The sequence below is a fragment of the Humulus lupulus genome, chromosome 8, assembly GCF_963169125.1.
Source record: "Humulus lupulus chromosome 8, drHumLupu1.1, whole genome shotgun sequence".
Lineage (NCBI taxonomy): Eukaryota > Viridiplantae > Streptophyta > Magnoliopsida > Rosales > Cannabaceae > Humulus > Humulus lupulus.
In genome coordinates this window covers 10,996,458-11,012,687 of record NC_084800.1, presented here as the reverse complement: position 1 = coordinate 11,012,687, position 16,230 = coordinate 10,996,458, and the positions used below count along the sequence as shown (strand labels likewise).

At 42.7% G+C, this 16,230-nt stretch overlaps 1 non-coding gene across 1 annotated transcript; it reads left to right on the top strand.

Moving 5' to 3' along the window:
* Positions 1-15,463: 15,463 nt before the first annotated feature.
* LOC133798790 (small nucleolar RNA R71) lies at positions 15,464-15,570 on the top strand. The gene has a single exon (XR_009876009.1). It is a non-coding gene; the product is annotated as a small nucleolar RNA R71 (small nucleolar RNA).
* Positions 15,571-16,230: the final 660 nt, after the last annotated feature.

The window sequence follows — 16,230 nt, the reverse complement described above, 5'->3', positions numbered from 1 at the left end:
CGCACTCTATATCCTTTACAAACTCAAAAAATGGCCAGAACCCACCCCTCATGAGGTCAACTTCCTTTTTGACCTTAAGTCCAATCCTCAATAATACGGGACGGGCTTTTTTCATCTTTGTCACCAGGAAACAAACCGAACGTTCCTGAGTGACACAACTCACATTTCCAACGTGGGGCAGTACAATAGAGAGTATTTCCTCACGCCAGACATGACTACGAACAACCTGGCCTTCGCTCGAGGAGGTAAATGCTACTTTCACTGGTCGCTACTTTTCCTTAGCAAACACTTCTGCACTTCTCTAAAGTATATTGTGCCTTTCAGAACCATGGTTACGTTCGAACCCAACACCAGACATGGTGTTGATGTCCAACGCACTGACCAGGATGGCAGACGCTGAAAAAAGCGTTAAGTCCCTGGTCACTGATGAAAATCTGAGGTTATCTGGCCTCCTGGCTCCTCGCCATGAAACAAGAGGACCCGTGGTGGCAAATGCCACTGCCGAGGGGGATCCCGAGCAGCAACCCCCAGCATCTCCTCCTCGAAGGAGGCCAACGGGGGTTACGATCAGGGAACCCACTGGCGACCCTTCAGCAGAGAGGCCTCCTGCTCCCCAAGGGAAGGGGAAACAAAAGGCAACAGAGCCCGTCATAGACTTGGAAGAGTCTTCAGATGAAAACGGTACTGTTATTCTGCTTTTAAATAGCTTGCCAATTCCCTGTCACTTGTTTGACGGGGACGACAATTTTACGTATACTCCAAATCTAGGGCCAGACTTCTTCGTGCCAGATAGTGAGTGTATGACTAATAGAGTCAGTAGTATAGTGACAAGTAGTTGTAGCTCGGGTATTAAACTTTGTGACCTCTTTTCTAATTTGCCATGATTTTTTATTTGCCTTTGTCTTACTGCCTGCATGTTTTTCTTTATCTGCAGAGATGGCTTCCCCCAATGTTTTCGATCTGTACCAGACCCAAGAGGAAGAGGAGGTCCCCCTGGTCCGACGGAGGAAATCAGCTAGGAGGCACGATGGTGAATCAAGCCAAGCACCCTCGGCCAAGAAGGGTCGAACAGCTGATCCTTCCAAGGATGGGCCTACTGGCCAACCTTCTGCCCCTGCTGAAAAGGAGACAACCCCTGCTGTCAACCCTTCGCCTGCGGCCCAAAAAGAACAGGCCCCGCAAGCAGAACTCCCCGGGGCTAAACTCTCGAGTCGTTCCCTGCGATCAGCTAAAGATCTCCTTGCTCATATTCTGAAGCATGACCGTTGCAGGGAGGCAATGGCTGAAGCTAAGAGCATGGCGGTCGATCAAATCCTTAACAGGGCTCTTAACAAAGTGGCCAGTGTAAGTATTCTTCCTCTTGGCCTTTATCTTTCCTTCTTATAATATATTCTAACTTTTATTCCTTGACTACAGGCCATGCTGACAATGACTACCGCACGCACCTGCGCCACTGTTAGCATCAAGCAGTACCGAGCGAAGGTTGCTGAGGAGCTTAAGGCTGCGGAGGCTAGACATGCCGGGGAGTTGGAGGTGGTCACCCAGCAGAGGGATGCAACGGTAGCAGAACTGGCTGAGAAGCTAGCTTCTCAGGAAATTTTGAGGAAGCAAAGGGATGACTTTCAAGATGCTAGCCAGACCTCCTGGCGCGAAGTTAAAAAACTTAAGGAGGAGCATCTTGCCAAAGACGCGACCATTGCTGTTCTTAAAAGTCAGGTGGAACAGCTCAAGCTCACTAATGCCAAGGATCTAGAGAGGTACAAGAACGCGACACTTCGGTGCTTTTATGATTTTTGGAAACACAACCAAGGTGCCGACTTCAGCTACCTCCCAGAAGATGCCAGCAATGCTAAGCTAGCCCGCTGCACTGCTCGGCTGGCCGCGGGAGAAGAAAGAGCTAGAGTTCCTGCTTCCCCCCAGCATTCAGCCAGCTGCCGGAGCGGAGGGAGGAGAAGCCACCGGGGACGTAGTCGACCAGAGTGCTAACCAAGATCCTCCTGCTCCTAATGCTCCTTGAAATTTATATTCTTTTTCTTTTCTTTAATTACACGGCCTATGGGTTGTGATGTAAAGACTAAATTTTTACTATTAATTTTGCTGCATGGGCAGCGTATTTTCCTCTTACTTTGAACAATTACATCCAAGCAGTAATGCTTGCGGTGTAAAAGAATGCCTTATGATGTTATAATATTTCAGTCTATTATAACATCTGTTCGCATGACCGAACTTAGCATAGTACTTTGGCTTGATTTAACAAAATATAAAATTTGAAAAATACTCTAAGTATCGTAGCATGCTTTCACTCATTTTGTTCATGTGTTTACATACCTCTTGGTATGCTTTGCTATCGATGTACCTTATATGCCCCCCAAGTGACTGAGGAGCTTTAGGTCCTTGGTCACTTGCCTTGACCACGACCTGTATGAACATTACCGCTGGGTAGGAAATGTAACACTTACAATACAGCAAAACAACACACGTAATGAACAAATACTTGTAAAAATAAATTTACAAAGGTTGGCAAGAATGACTGGCTGCGCACAGTCCCTTATAATTCTCGTATTAAAAATGGACTAAACATGTCTTTACGAGTGATCTTAAAAAGATCTTACACTTATAAGAGATTAGCCATACAACGTGGCTAACCCTTTTTCACAACTTGTAAAAAGTAAAATTAATACAAGCCAGTCCTTTAAAAAGGACTGTTTATTGGTAATACTTGCGCAGGTGTTCTCCGTTCCAGTAGCGTGGAACGAGATCTCCATTTAAGCGTGCAAGCTTGTAGGTGCCTGGATGAAGGACTTCTTCAATCTGGTAAAGTCCTTCCCAGTTTGGTCCGAGTACTCCAGCAGTTAGGTCGCGGGTGTTTAAGAAAACTCGTCGAAGTACTAGATTTCCGATGCTGAACTTTCTTTCTTTCACCTTTGAGTTAAAATACTGGACGACTTTTTGCTGGTACGCAGCTACTCGGAGTTGGGCTTTTTCCCGTTTCTCTTCAAGTGAGTCTAGGGACTCCATCATCAGTTGGCTATTCTGGTCCTGGTCGTATGTAATTCGTCGATGTGAGGGCGGATCTAACTCGACAGGCAACATAGCTTCTTACCCGTACGCTAAGGAGAACGGGGTATGACCTGTCGCTGTTCGATGAGAAGTTCTATACGACCAGAGTACTTCAGGCAGCTGTTCTGGCCATGCTCCTTTAGCGTCTTCAAGTCTTTTCTTCAGGGTATCTTTAAGTGTTTTGTTCACTGCTTCGACTTGCCCATTTTCTTGTGGGTGTGCGACTGAAGAAAAGCTTTTGACGATACTATGCCTTTCACAGAAGTCTGTGAATAGGTCGCTGTCAAACTGGGTGACGTTGTCTGAGACTATTTTACGAGGCAAACCATATCGGCAAACAATGTTATTGATGACAAAGTCAAGAACTTTCTTGGTCGTAATGGTAGCGAGCGGCTCAGCTTCGGCCCATTTGGTGAAGTATTCAACTGCCACGACTGCGTATTTTACCCCACCCTTTCCTGTTGGCAAGGATCCAATCAAGTCTATCCCCTATACCGCGAAAGGCCAAGGACTCTGCATCTGTTTTAACTCGTTGGGAGCTGCGCGAGGAATCTTGAAAAACCTCTGACACTTATCGCATTTTTGCACAAACTCCATTGAGTCTTCGTTCATAGTCGGCTAGAAATAACCCTGCCTTAGAATCTTTTTTGACAAGCTCTGCCCCTAGCGTGGTTCCCGCAAAAGCCTTCATGTACTTCCTTCATCAGTTCTTTAGCTTTTTCTACTGTAACACATCTGAGCAGTGGCATGGAGTATCATCTTCGGTAAAGAACACCATTGACCAGTATATACCTAGCAGCTTGTCTTTGAAGAGTTCTGGCTTTGTTTCTACCTGCTGGTAGTACACCATTCGTGAGATACTCCAAGTACGGTGCCATCCATGTATCCTCCATCCAGATTTCCATATTAGTTACGTCTGCTCGTATGCTCGGTTCGCATAATCTCTCTACCAGCACTATATTTAAAGTGTTAGCGTCTTTTGCACTCGCGAGTTTGGCTAAAGCGTCTGCGTTTGAATTCTGATCTCGGGGGATTTGCTGGAGGGTATACTTTTCGAATTGTGCCAACAAATCTCTAGTTTTGTTTAAGTAGGCCACCATTTTGAGGCCTCGTGCTTGATACTCCCCTAAGACCTGCTTCACTACCAGTTGTGAATCACTGTAGATATCAAGCACTTTTATACTCATGTCTTTGGCTAACCTTAGTCCTGCGAGGAGTGCTTCATATTCGGCTTCATTGTTTGATGCGGTGAAATCGAACATAATAGTGCAGTGAAATCGATGCCCTTCTGGCGTTATCAATATCACTCCTGCTCCTGCATGAGATTCGTTGGACGATCCGTCCGTGAATAACATCCACGAAGGGGCTTTGACTTGGGGCTCAAGCGCACTAGGTTTTTCGCACTGCTCGTCATCTGGGAGCTCAGTGAATTCAGCGATAAGGTCAGCCAAGACTTGTCCTTTTACTACTGCTCACAGTGAATATGTGATAACGAATTGCCCGAGTTTGACTGCCCATTTCAACAAACGCCCAACCGCCTCTGGCTTTTGCAGAACTTGCCGAAGGGGTTGGTCAGTTAAGACTGTGATGGGATGGGCTTGAAAGTAAGGACGTAACTTCCTTGAGGCCAAAATCAAGCAATAGGCTAACCTTTCGATTGGAGGATACCTCAATTCAGCCCCGATTAACCTCTTGCTTACATAGTAAACCGCCTTTTGTACGCCTTCTTCCTCTCGTACTAGCACCGCACTGGCAGCAAATTCGGTGATCGCCAAGTAAATAAACAAAGTTTCTCTGTCCATGGGTTTTGATAAAAAATGAGGTTGTGCCATGTGGGCCTTTAAGGCCTGGAAAGCCTGCTCGCAGTCTAATGTCCATTCGAATTTCTTGTTGCCTATAAGCAGATTGAAGAAAGGGACGCATTTATCCGTCGACTTGGAAATGAATCTACTTAGTGCGGCAATTCTTCCAGTTAAACTTTGCACATCCTTGATTTTCATTGGCAATTTCATGTCAATCAGGGCTTTTATCTTGTCAGGGTTGGCCTCGATTCCTCTCGAATTAACAATAAACCCCAAAAATATCCCTGATCCTACTCCGAAGGAACATTTGAGAGGATTTAACTTCATCTGATATTTGTTCAGAACGTTGGAACACTCTTGTAAATCCTTCACATGTCCTTCTGCTTTTTTCAACTTTACCAGCATGTCGTCCACGTACACCTCCATGTTTACTCCGATCAACTCCTTAAACATGTGGTTGACCAGTGTTGCGAAATTAATAGTGTGTGCAAGTGTACACAGTCGTCAAACAAGTAATAAAGTGATAAGTCAAGTATCGTCTCCACAGGGATTGAAAATTGGAAATTAATGCACGAAATCAATTACTCACAAATTGGTTTCAAATAAAAGTAAAACAATAAGATAAAACTAAATTAATGAAAAGCAAATAAAAATAACTAACAGCTGAAATTAAAGCCTAAATTAATGGAATACAATAGGAAAATCAGTTGGCAATAAAATGGTAAGCTAGGATAATTAATTCCCCTTGTTTGCAATTCCTGGAAGCAATGCTATGAAAATGCTGCAGCATTCCTGACAGTTTACTAATCAAGAATTCTAATAAAGTCCATAAGTTTCTGCCGAAATCAAATGGGTTTAATTCTCTAATTAAATTACTTATGTCTAAGCTAATTTAATTTTGAGAATTTCCTATCAAGCCCCAATTCCATTAGATTATGCATGGTAATGATATATGTCTATACCCTCACAAAATTAAGATCTAAGAACTTAATCATGCACCATTCAAGTTTTTTGTCTAATAATTAAAATCCTTTTCAGCAATCTTAATTATTTCAATCATTTACTAAAGGTGATCAAGCAATAGTAAATATAAAGCATGAAAATTACTTGAATGAATAAACCTCAATTAGCATTGAGCATCAATAGCAAAGTTTCACAATTGCATAACAAGGTTCCTTAATTATCCTAACTTTAAGAAAATTAGTTCATAATTTTAAATACAAAATAAACCAGCTTATAATCATCCATAAATCAAAATAAATCCAAGAAAGAGTTGAGTTCAATAAGAAGGGGAAGAAAAAACAAGCCAATAGTATGATGGAGTGTCTTCCAAATAGCTCTTCTCTCCTAGTCTTCTTCCTTCCTTTTACTCTTTAATGGCTGCCAAAAATGGGTGTGTATTTTCTTCAGGCGGCTGGGTTTTTCTGTTTTTCCTTTTCAGCTGTTATTCTCCTTGGAAAAGATGATCCCCTTGGGCTAGGTCACTTCTCTCCTCTCATGTCACGTGGGCCTCATTCTTTTTTTCCTTTTTTTGTCTTTTTGTCCTCTTTACCATAAATGGGTCCAAGCCAAAAATGAAGCCCAATAAGCCCTTAAGTCCTCACCAAGCAGCCCAATTTAAATATTCCTCCAAAGTGAGCTGATAAGTGGTGTCCACGTGGGCCATCCAAATAGGCTGGCTGGCTGTACGTTATGCTGCTGAAATGCTGCAGCATTTCCTCCTGCTGAAACCATTTAACACTTGAATCTCTTTCCAAATGACCAAAATTTCACCACCACCTGCCAAAATAAGAATTTCACACTTAAGGATATATTTTTCCAGCAAATTACTATTATATAATATTATTTTATTATATTTTAATATTTCACAAAACCAAGATAAAGACTCTATAAAACACTCTAACCCACTCTTTCTTGATAAAATTACAAGTTTAAGCGTATAAAAATAACTCTAATTCCTAGAGTTATCACACCCCCAAACTTAATTCATTGCTCGCCCCAAGTGATGACACTAATGAACCTAATAACACAAACCAAAACAACACACAACAAACAAATGGAACCAATTCTTGCAAAGATCATGCCAAAGTAGGGGGAAAAGGCTCTCAAATTTATTATGCAAATAATAACTCCAATGTGCTCATAAACCAAATTCCTCAAGTGTTAAAATGCTAACAAAACCAAGATTTGAATGTTATTCCGGTGAGTGTGTGAATAGTCCTTACCAATCCATCCCAAATCCCTAGATCAAGTTAAGCAACAATCCTAAGGTTCAATTCATGCTTTCATATGTTGAATTCGGTAACCCCTCTCCACTAATGTAGTTAGCTTAGCACTCTAGATCAATAGGTCTTTATTTTTGGTTGTAATGTAGGCTAGGCTAAAGGTATGGATGAAATGGACATTTATAAGCTAAAACCTAAACCTAGCTTGCCTTGGACCTCACCAACATATTACCCCCTTATTTGAACCCTCAAACATACCCAATAGTCCCCATTTTTCCATTTCTTTGAGTACACAACATATGCTCAATTATTACAAATACAACTATATAAAAACAACTTATTTATTTACAACACACTTTTTTTTTCTTTTTTTTTTTGATTGATTTGTTTTTTTTTCTGATTTTTTTCTGTAATAAATATACTGATTTTTTTTTTAATAATGAAAATGAAAATGAAAATAAAATAACAAAAAGATTCTTTGACTAAATAAAAATTGAGCATATGGATGTATATGAATAACATTGATATGATACCCCAATTTTTTACTCCCCAAACTCACACAAAATTGTTTCCAAGACAAACTAAGCTTAAGGTTTGGTAGAGAACAAAAAGAAAAGGATATTCACAAAGGAGTGGGCTATTTAATTTCATGGGTGATAAAAAGAATAGGCCATTAAGCTCAAGATGGGTTAACTAGGGATAATGTTCAACAATGTGGGCTTGAAAAGGCTCAAACGATCCAACAAAATTGCCTAAATCCTCTCTAAATTGCTAAGCCTCCTAGGATTTTGCCTCAAGGGAATTATCGAACCAATTCTAAAAGCTTGAACCTTCATGCAACTTCAACTTTTCTAGGGACTTTGGAATTTTCGAGGATGAACTATGTGCATTGATTTGGATTCACACTTTCACTAAAGTTTGGTTAGCATAAAAAACTTAAGTACTAAAGGCTCATTTACACACAAAAGTTATCATTGATTTTTATTTTTTTTTTCAAATTTTTTATCATCGAGCAACCCCCAAACTTTGGCACAACACTACATTCAATGATTCCATTTAACTCTAGACTCTAGACTCTAGACAAACTACACTCTAGCCACACATAGAAATAAAGAAAATAACATAAAGTAAAACAAAAACAGCAAATCAAACACACTCCCCCCCAAACTTAGAGGAAAGCAATGTCCTCATTGCTGCCAAACACTAACAAGAAAATGGACAATAACAAAACATAACAGAAAACAGCGAGCAAAATAAACAAAACAAAATAACAGAAAGTGCAGTAATAAAATGGGTCAAGAGAAACTCCCTCCCACACTAGTCGCTGGTCGCGTTATCGTCCTCGTCAGACTCAGTGCTCTCTTCATGGTCCAGAATGTGCTCGGGGAATTGAGCCCAAGTGCGCAGGCGTCAGGAAATTGCCTTTCTATTACATCTCGAATGGAGGCATCACGAATCTTAGCATATTTCCAATAATCTTGCTGATGGGCATAGATGTCGCGGAGCAGGTCCATCACGTGATTATTCGATGCATTAGCACTAGGTGCTGAACTAGAGGGGGCTGAACTAGAGGGGGCTGTTGCTGCCGCTGCTGGAGAGTGACTACTCATATTAAGTATCTTCTTAATGCAAGCCGGGCCAATGTCAGGACGGCGACTAGGACCAGCAGAAGGAATTAAAGGCACCCCTGCTGCCAAACACAAGTTGGAGATCAAGCAGGGCAAGAACAAGTCTCCAGCACGTTTCTGTGAGCGCTCTCTGATTTGCTGCTCAAGAATGCGCCCCACATTAATTGTTTTGCCTGCCAACAAGCAGTAGAGGAGCAGCGAGCGCGATAATGACAGGTAGGTTGTATGGGTGGTAGGCATTAAGCTGTACCGGATGAAATAAAACCATACCGAGGCAGCTGGGTTCAAGTCGTCGTGCTTGCACTTATGCGCTCCTTTAGGAAGAATTTTCCACTGGCTGCCAGGGGCAGCGATGGCACTCAGTACTTGGGATCGCAGTCCCTGGTCCTCGTTATCTAATAAGGCTGAATAGTCATCTGCCATATTCTCTAATCCGAGCAGTTGGTTGATGGCGGCAGCGGAAAACGGAACAAGCTGTTCACGCACCATCACAGTGACTTGGTCAGATGAAATTAGATTAGCATAAAACTCACGAACCAGTTCTTCATCAGGACTAGCTTGTTGCTGACAAAAAGCTGTCCAATTTCTTTGAGTGATCACATGGGCAACATAATCCGGCAAGGCAGCGGCATTAGAACTGGAAACCCGAAAACCCCTCTCGCACATCACCTGTTTAGTGGCAAATACTTCATTGAAGCGCTGCTCAGCTTCGTCACAATGGAATCTCATGGGCTGTCGACCCTTGGCAGCCTTGGACCCTCTAGTTTTTGGCATGGTAACAACAATGAATACAACAGAATCCCCCAATAAAAGATCACCACAGCGTTGTAACTCAACCAACAATGCCCCAAAATTGTCAATCCCACACCCCAATCTGGAATAAACCAGCCAATATTCTCAAGAGATGCGACCCAAATAATGGCCTCCCCACAAGGAGAAGTCTTTCACAGCATATCACAAAATACCAGCAGCTCAAAATACCAGCAGTACAGCAGAATGGCAGCAGCTCAAAATACCCAGTCCATGAAAATTACATAAAAAAAATTCTGCCAAGAAAACTATAGTGAGCCAAAATGTGAGATAATACCCAGAAATATATAGGTGGAAGTTGAAGCCGTGGGCTTGTGGTGGTTCGTGGCTGTGTTGGGATCCGTGGGTCGGCTTGATGGCTCGGAGCTGCGGCCGCTGGTTTTGACTGGGTGGGTCGGAGTGGTGAGGCGGTGTGGGGCGGAGAGATGACTCGCTGAGGGTGGTTCTCGGCCGTGAGGTTTCTGGGTCGTGGTGGCTGGGTCGATCGGGGCTGGTTGCCTGGGGTCGTGGTGCGCTCGTGGCCGACTGGGTTTGTGGTGGTTGGGAGGAGAGGGTTTCGTGGCCGTGAAGGCTGGGTCGTGGTGGGGGTCTCGGGCTGAGGCAGGTGAGAGCTAGGGTGTTAGGGGGGCGGCGGTGGCTGAGTAGAGTGGCTGAGTGATGGCTGAAAGTGATGGGAAATTTAGGGAATTTAGGGAAATTAGGGAAATTATTTATTATTATTTTTTTCTGTATTTTTCTATTTATTTATTTTTATATATGGGGTAATTCCTAAGGTTTCCCATATTTCCTCAAAAGACCTCAGAGCTCAAAAAAAAAAAAAAAAAAAAAAAATTCCCAGAATTTCATCTGTCTCCCACTCTGCAGCATTTCCGCAGCATTACTTCCAGACCTTCCAAAATCAACTGAATTGCAAACCAGCCATAAACATCACCAAATCCTGACCCGAAACATGTCCAAATATACTGCAATTGACCATTAAACTACCTGAATCCTCACAGCCACCCCAGAACATGAATTTATTCCACTCCACCACATAAATCATGAAGGGAGAAGGTGAAAAACAAGAACACAAAACTGAATACTATATATATATATATTTTTTTTTGCTGCTCTCCAGATATAGCTTTAAGCACAGCAGCTCAAGAACATGATTTTTTTAAGGATTAACTAAGGTGAGGGAGGTCTTGTTGCGCTCAACCTCACCACCCCAATAGTGTTTCAACCTCTGTCCATTGACCTTGAATTCACCTCCTTCATTTCCTCTCAACTCTACAGCCCCATGAGGATACACCTTAGTAATAGTGAACGGCCCCGACCACCTAGATTTTATCTTCCCAGGAAACAACTTGAGTCTAGAATTGAACAATAAAACTTGCTGCCCTTCCTCAAATGAACGGGGCTGGATATGCTTGTCATGCCACCTCTTGGTCTTTTCCTTATAAAGTTTTGCATTCTCATATGAAAACAGCCGCATTTCTTCCAACTCATCAAGCTGTAACATTCTTTTCTCCCCAGCAAGTTGCAAATCTAGGTTGAGTTGTTGGAGTGCCCAATAAGCTCTATGTTCAAGTTCTACCGGCAAGTGACATGCTTTTCCAAACACTAGGCGATAAGGAGACATCCCCAATGGAGTTTTGAATGTCGTTCGATATGCCCATAAAGCATCATCCAATCTCTTAGACCAATCCTTGCGATTCGGATTCACCACCTTCTCAAGCACACCCTTGATTTCTCTATTAGACAATTCCGCTTGGCCATTGGTTTGAGGATGGTATGCCGTAGCCACCTTGTGTTTCACACTATACTTAGCCAATAAACTAGCCAACACCTTGTTCACGAAATGGGTTCCCTCATCACTTATGATAGCCCTCGGAGTGCCAAATCTGGTGAAAATATGCTTGTGTATGAACTTCATGACCACCTTGGAATCATTAGTCGGATAGGCAGCGGCTTCAACCCACTTAGAAACATAATCAACAGCCACCAAGATATACAAGTTGCCATATGAAGGTGGGAAGGGGCCCATGAAATCAATACCCCACACGTCAAACAACTCAACCTTAAGGATACTAGTAAGAGGCATCTCGTTTCTCCTTGAGATATTTCTGACCCTTTGACAACGATCACATCTTACCACATAAGCATAAGAGTCCTTAAACAAAGAAGGCCAAAAGAAACCTGATTGGAGAACCTTGGCAGCAGTGCGCGTTCCCCCAAAATGACCACCACAAGGAGATGCATGACAATGGAAAAGAATACCCTCAATTTCATGTTCTGCTACACATCTTCTAATCATCTGATCTGCACATTGCTTATATAGAAAGGGCTCCTCCCAGAAATAAGACTTCACATCATGCAAGAATTTCTTCCTTTGTTGGCTAGTCATCTCCGGTGGCATCAACCCACTAGCCAAATAGTTAGCAAAATCAACAAACCAAGGGAGCTCATGAGAATGGTTGACCCCAAATACTTGCTCGTTAGGGAATGTTTCTTTTATGGGGACAAGAGAGCTAGCATCTTCTTCACGCTCCATTCTTGATAAATGGTCAGCCACTTGATTTTCTACCCCTTTTCTATCTTGGATCTCAATATCAAACTCTTGAAGAAAAAGCACCCACCGAATCAATCTTGGCTTTGCAACCTTCTTGGAAATCAAATACTTTATGGCTGAATGATCGGTGTAGACAATCACTTTAGTTCCCACAAGATAGGAGCGAAACTTGTCGAAAGCAAAGACAATGGCTAGTAGCTCCTTCTCAGTTACAGTGTAATTCAATTGAGCTCCTGTCAAGGTGCGGCTGGCATAATAAATAGAGTGAAACACCTTGTTCCTTCGCTGCCCCATCACAGCCCCAACGGCATAATCGCTAGCATCACACATCAATTCGAAGGGCAAACTCCAATCCGATGCAATAATGATAGGGGCTGAAATTAATCTCCTTTTCAACTCTTGAAAAGCCTCCAAACATGCTCCATCAAAGTGGAAAGGTGTATCCTTCTCTAAAAGATTGCAAAGTGGTTTGGAGATCTTGGAGAAGTCTTTGATGAACCTTCTGGAGAAACCGGCATGCCCAAGGAAACTCCTAATGTTCTTCACTGAATTAGGAGGTGGTAGCTTCTCAATAACTTCAATTTTCGCCTTATCAACTTCAATCCCTTGCTTAGATACCTTATGCCCCAAAACAATACCTTCCTTAACCATGAAGTGACACTTTTCCCAGTTAAGGACTAGGTTTGTCTCTTCACATCTCTTCAACACCTTAGACAAGTTACTCAGACAATCATCATAAGAATCACCGAAGACTGAAAAATCATCCATGAACACCTCTAGAAATTGCTCAACCATATCAGTAAAGATCGCCATCATACATCGCTGAAATGTCGCGGGAGCATTGCATAAACCAAAGGGCATTCTTCTAAATGCAAAGGTACCATAAGGGCAGGTGAATGTAGTCTTGTGCTGATCTTCTGGGGCCACTGCTATCTGATTGTAACCAGAGTACCCATCAAGGAAGCAATAGTACTCTCTCCCAGCAAGTCTATCTAGCATCTGATCAATGAAAGGAAGAGGGAAATGATCCTTCCTAGTGGCCTTGTTTAACTTCCTGTAGTCCATGCAGATTCTCCATCCAGTCACTGTTCTAGTAGGAATCAACTCATTGTCTTCATTCTTCACCACTGTGATCCCACCCTTCTTCGGTACACACTGCACAGGACTCACCCATGAACTGTCAGAGATAGGATAAATAATGCCAACATCCAGCCACTTGATGATTTCTTTCTTCACTACTTCCTTCATGATAGGATTTAGTCTTCTTTGCCCCTCAACAGAACTTTTTTCACTGTCTTCAAGCAAGATCTTATGCATACACAAAGAAGGACTAATACCTCGAATATCTGCAATAGTCCACCCAATGGCCTTTTTGAACTTTCTCAATACTTCAAGCAACTTTTCTTCTTGATCATGGTTCAACTCCGCTGAAATAATAACAGGTAAAGTGGATGATGGACCCAAATATGCATATCGCAAATGTGATGGCAAAACTTTCAGCTCCAACTCAGGTGGCTCTTCAATGGATGGTTTAGGAGCCTTGAACTCCCTAGATGACAACTCCAACGAATCAAATCGGTTTCTTGTTCTTAACCCTTGAGAATTAGCCTCTAACCAAGCTAAGTACTCCTCCTCATCTTCCTCACTGTGCGAATCAAACAACAATAACCTCTCTAATGGATCACCAACATTACTTGTCTCCAATTCCCTTGATGCCAAAGAGTCTACCACCGAGACCACTGAGCATTCTTCCACCTCATCAGGAAATCTCATAGCTTTAAAAACATTGAAAGTCACCTTTTCATCTTGGACCCTCATAGTTAGCTCCCCCTTTTGCACATCTATTAAAGTTCTTCCTGTCGCAAGGAAAGGCCTCCCCAAAATAATGGGCACCTCTCTATCTGCCTCATAGTTTAACACAATAAAATCAGCAGGGAATATGAACTTGTCTACCCTCACCAATACATCTTCAATCTTCCCATCCGGATGAGCAAGGGATCTATCTGCTAACTGAAGAGTAACTGTAGTAGGCCTAACTTCTCCAATCCCCAATTGCTTGAAAATAGACATCGGCATCAAGTTAATGCTTGCACCTAAATCGCATAAAGCCATGCCACAATAAGAATTACCAATGGTGCATGGAATGGTGAAGCTCCCAGGACCTTTCATCTTTGGTGGCAGCTTGTTTTGCAAGAATGAGCTACACTCCTTAGTAAGAGCCACTGTCTCAAATTCCCCCAATCTTCTCTTCTTTGTAAGGATGTCTTTCATGAACTTTACATAGTTGGGCATTTGCTCAAGGGCTTCAACAAGGGGAATGTTAATATGTAGCTGCCTCAAGATGTCTAGGAACTTTTTAAATTGAGAGTCCAACTTTTGCTTCTGAAAACGTTGGGGAAATGGCGGTGGCTGTCTTGTACTTGAGCTGTCTGGGGGCTGATGATGTGGCATTCCTGCAGCATTCTGGGCAGAGACAGATTTTTCTACACTAGGAATTTCAGCGTCTTTTTGAATTTCCTCATTTATTTGGATTGAAGAGGGCTCACCCTCATGGCCAGAATTTGCCTTGGAATTCTCCAACTCCTTCCCACTTCTCAAAGTGACGACTTTACAATGTTCCTTGCTCCCATTTCTTGGATTCTCGGTGTCACTTGGTAATGTACCATGGGGTCTATTTCTAAGCTCATTAGCCAGTTGCCCAACTTGGTTTTCTAAGTTTCTCAATGAAGCCGCTTGGCTCTGAATCATGGCTTCATTCTTCACTATATACTCCTTCAACATGTTCTCAAGAGAGCTAGATTGCATTGCTTGTTGTTGTGGCCTTTGTTGTGGTGCTTGTGGGGGATAACCCGGTGGGAAATTTGGTCTTGGAGGCATAGAAGAATTGCTAGCACTAGCCCCTTGATTACTCCATGAGAAGTTGGGATGTTGCCTCCATGATGGGTTGTAGGAATTATAATAAGGGTTATTCCTATTTTAGTTCCCCATGTAACACACAGCTGCTGGATTGGAAGGGCAATTATCAAAAGTATGACCCACACCACAATACACACAAGAAATATTCTCTATAGGCCCCATTTGTGTCCCCATGGGCTGCCCCATTGACTGATTCATTCCCATATTCATTGTCTTGAGCATATTAGAAATAGAGGAGACTTGGGCTGCCAAAGAAGTGATGGCTTCTACATCATGAATACCAGCCACCTTTCTACCTGTAGACATTCTAGAAGTAGGCCACTGATAGTTGTTGTTGGATATCCTCCAAGTATTTCATATGCCTCATTATATGACTTAGCAAGAAGGGCTCCATTTGCTGAAGCATCAACCACCATTCTAGTGTGGGCATTTAGACCATTATAAAATGTCTCCATCTGGATGCAATGAGGAATGCCATGATGAGGGCATTTGCGCAACAACTCCTTAAACCGCTCCCATGCCTCATATAAAGATTCTTCATCAAGTTGCTGAAATGAAGTAATCTCATTGCGGAGCTTGGCATTCTTAGTGGGGGGAAAATACTTCATCAAAAACCGCTCAGCCAACTCTTGCCAAGTACTCACAGAATCAGAAGGCAAAGAGTTCAACCAAGCTCTGGCTCTGTCTCTCAAGGAGTATGGGAACAACTTTAGTCTCAATGCATCCTCTGTCACTCCAGGCAGCTTGAAAGAGTCACTTACTTCAATGAACAAGCAAAGGTGAAGGTGAGGATCCTCTGTTGGCATCCCACTAAACTGACCCACAGTTTGAAGCATCTGGAACATGACTGGCTTCAATTCAAACTGGGCTGCCTGAATTTTTGGTCTGACAATGCCTGGATTAAGCTCATTGAAGAGGGGGAGAGCATATTGTCTAATAGCACGATCCCTGTCATCAGCTACAATAACTGCATTTTGCCCATTGTTGGCAGCCACTCCCCCTTGAGCTACTCGATCTTGAGCAACTCCTGCTATATTGACTGGTGGATCATGAGCGACTCCTGATAGATTAGCTGCCATTTGGCCAGCTCCCTGTTGAGCCCCTTGCTCAGCATCCATCACTACTACTTCCCTTTTCGACTTTTGTATTCTTCGTCTTCTTCTAAAGGTACGCTCGATTTCTAGATCAATGGGAAGTAGTTCAGGGTCTTGATTCTCGTTCATACACTGTATAAACCT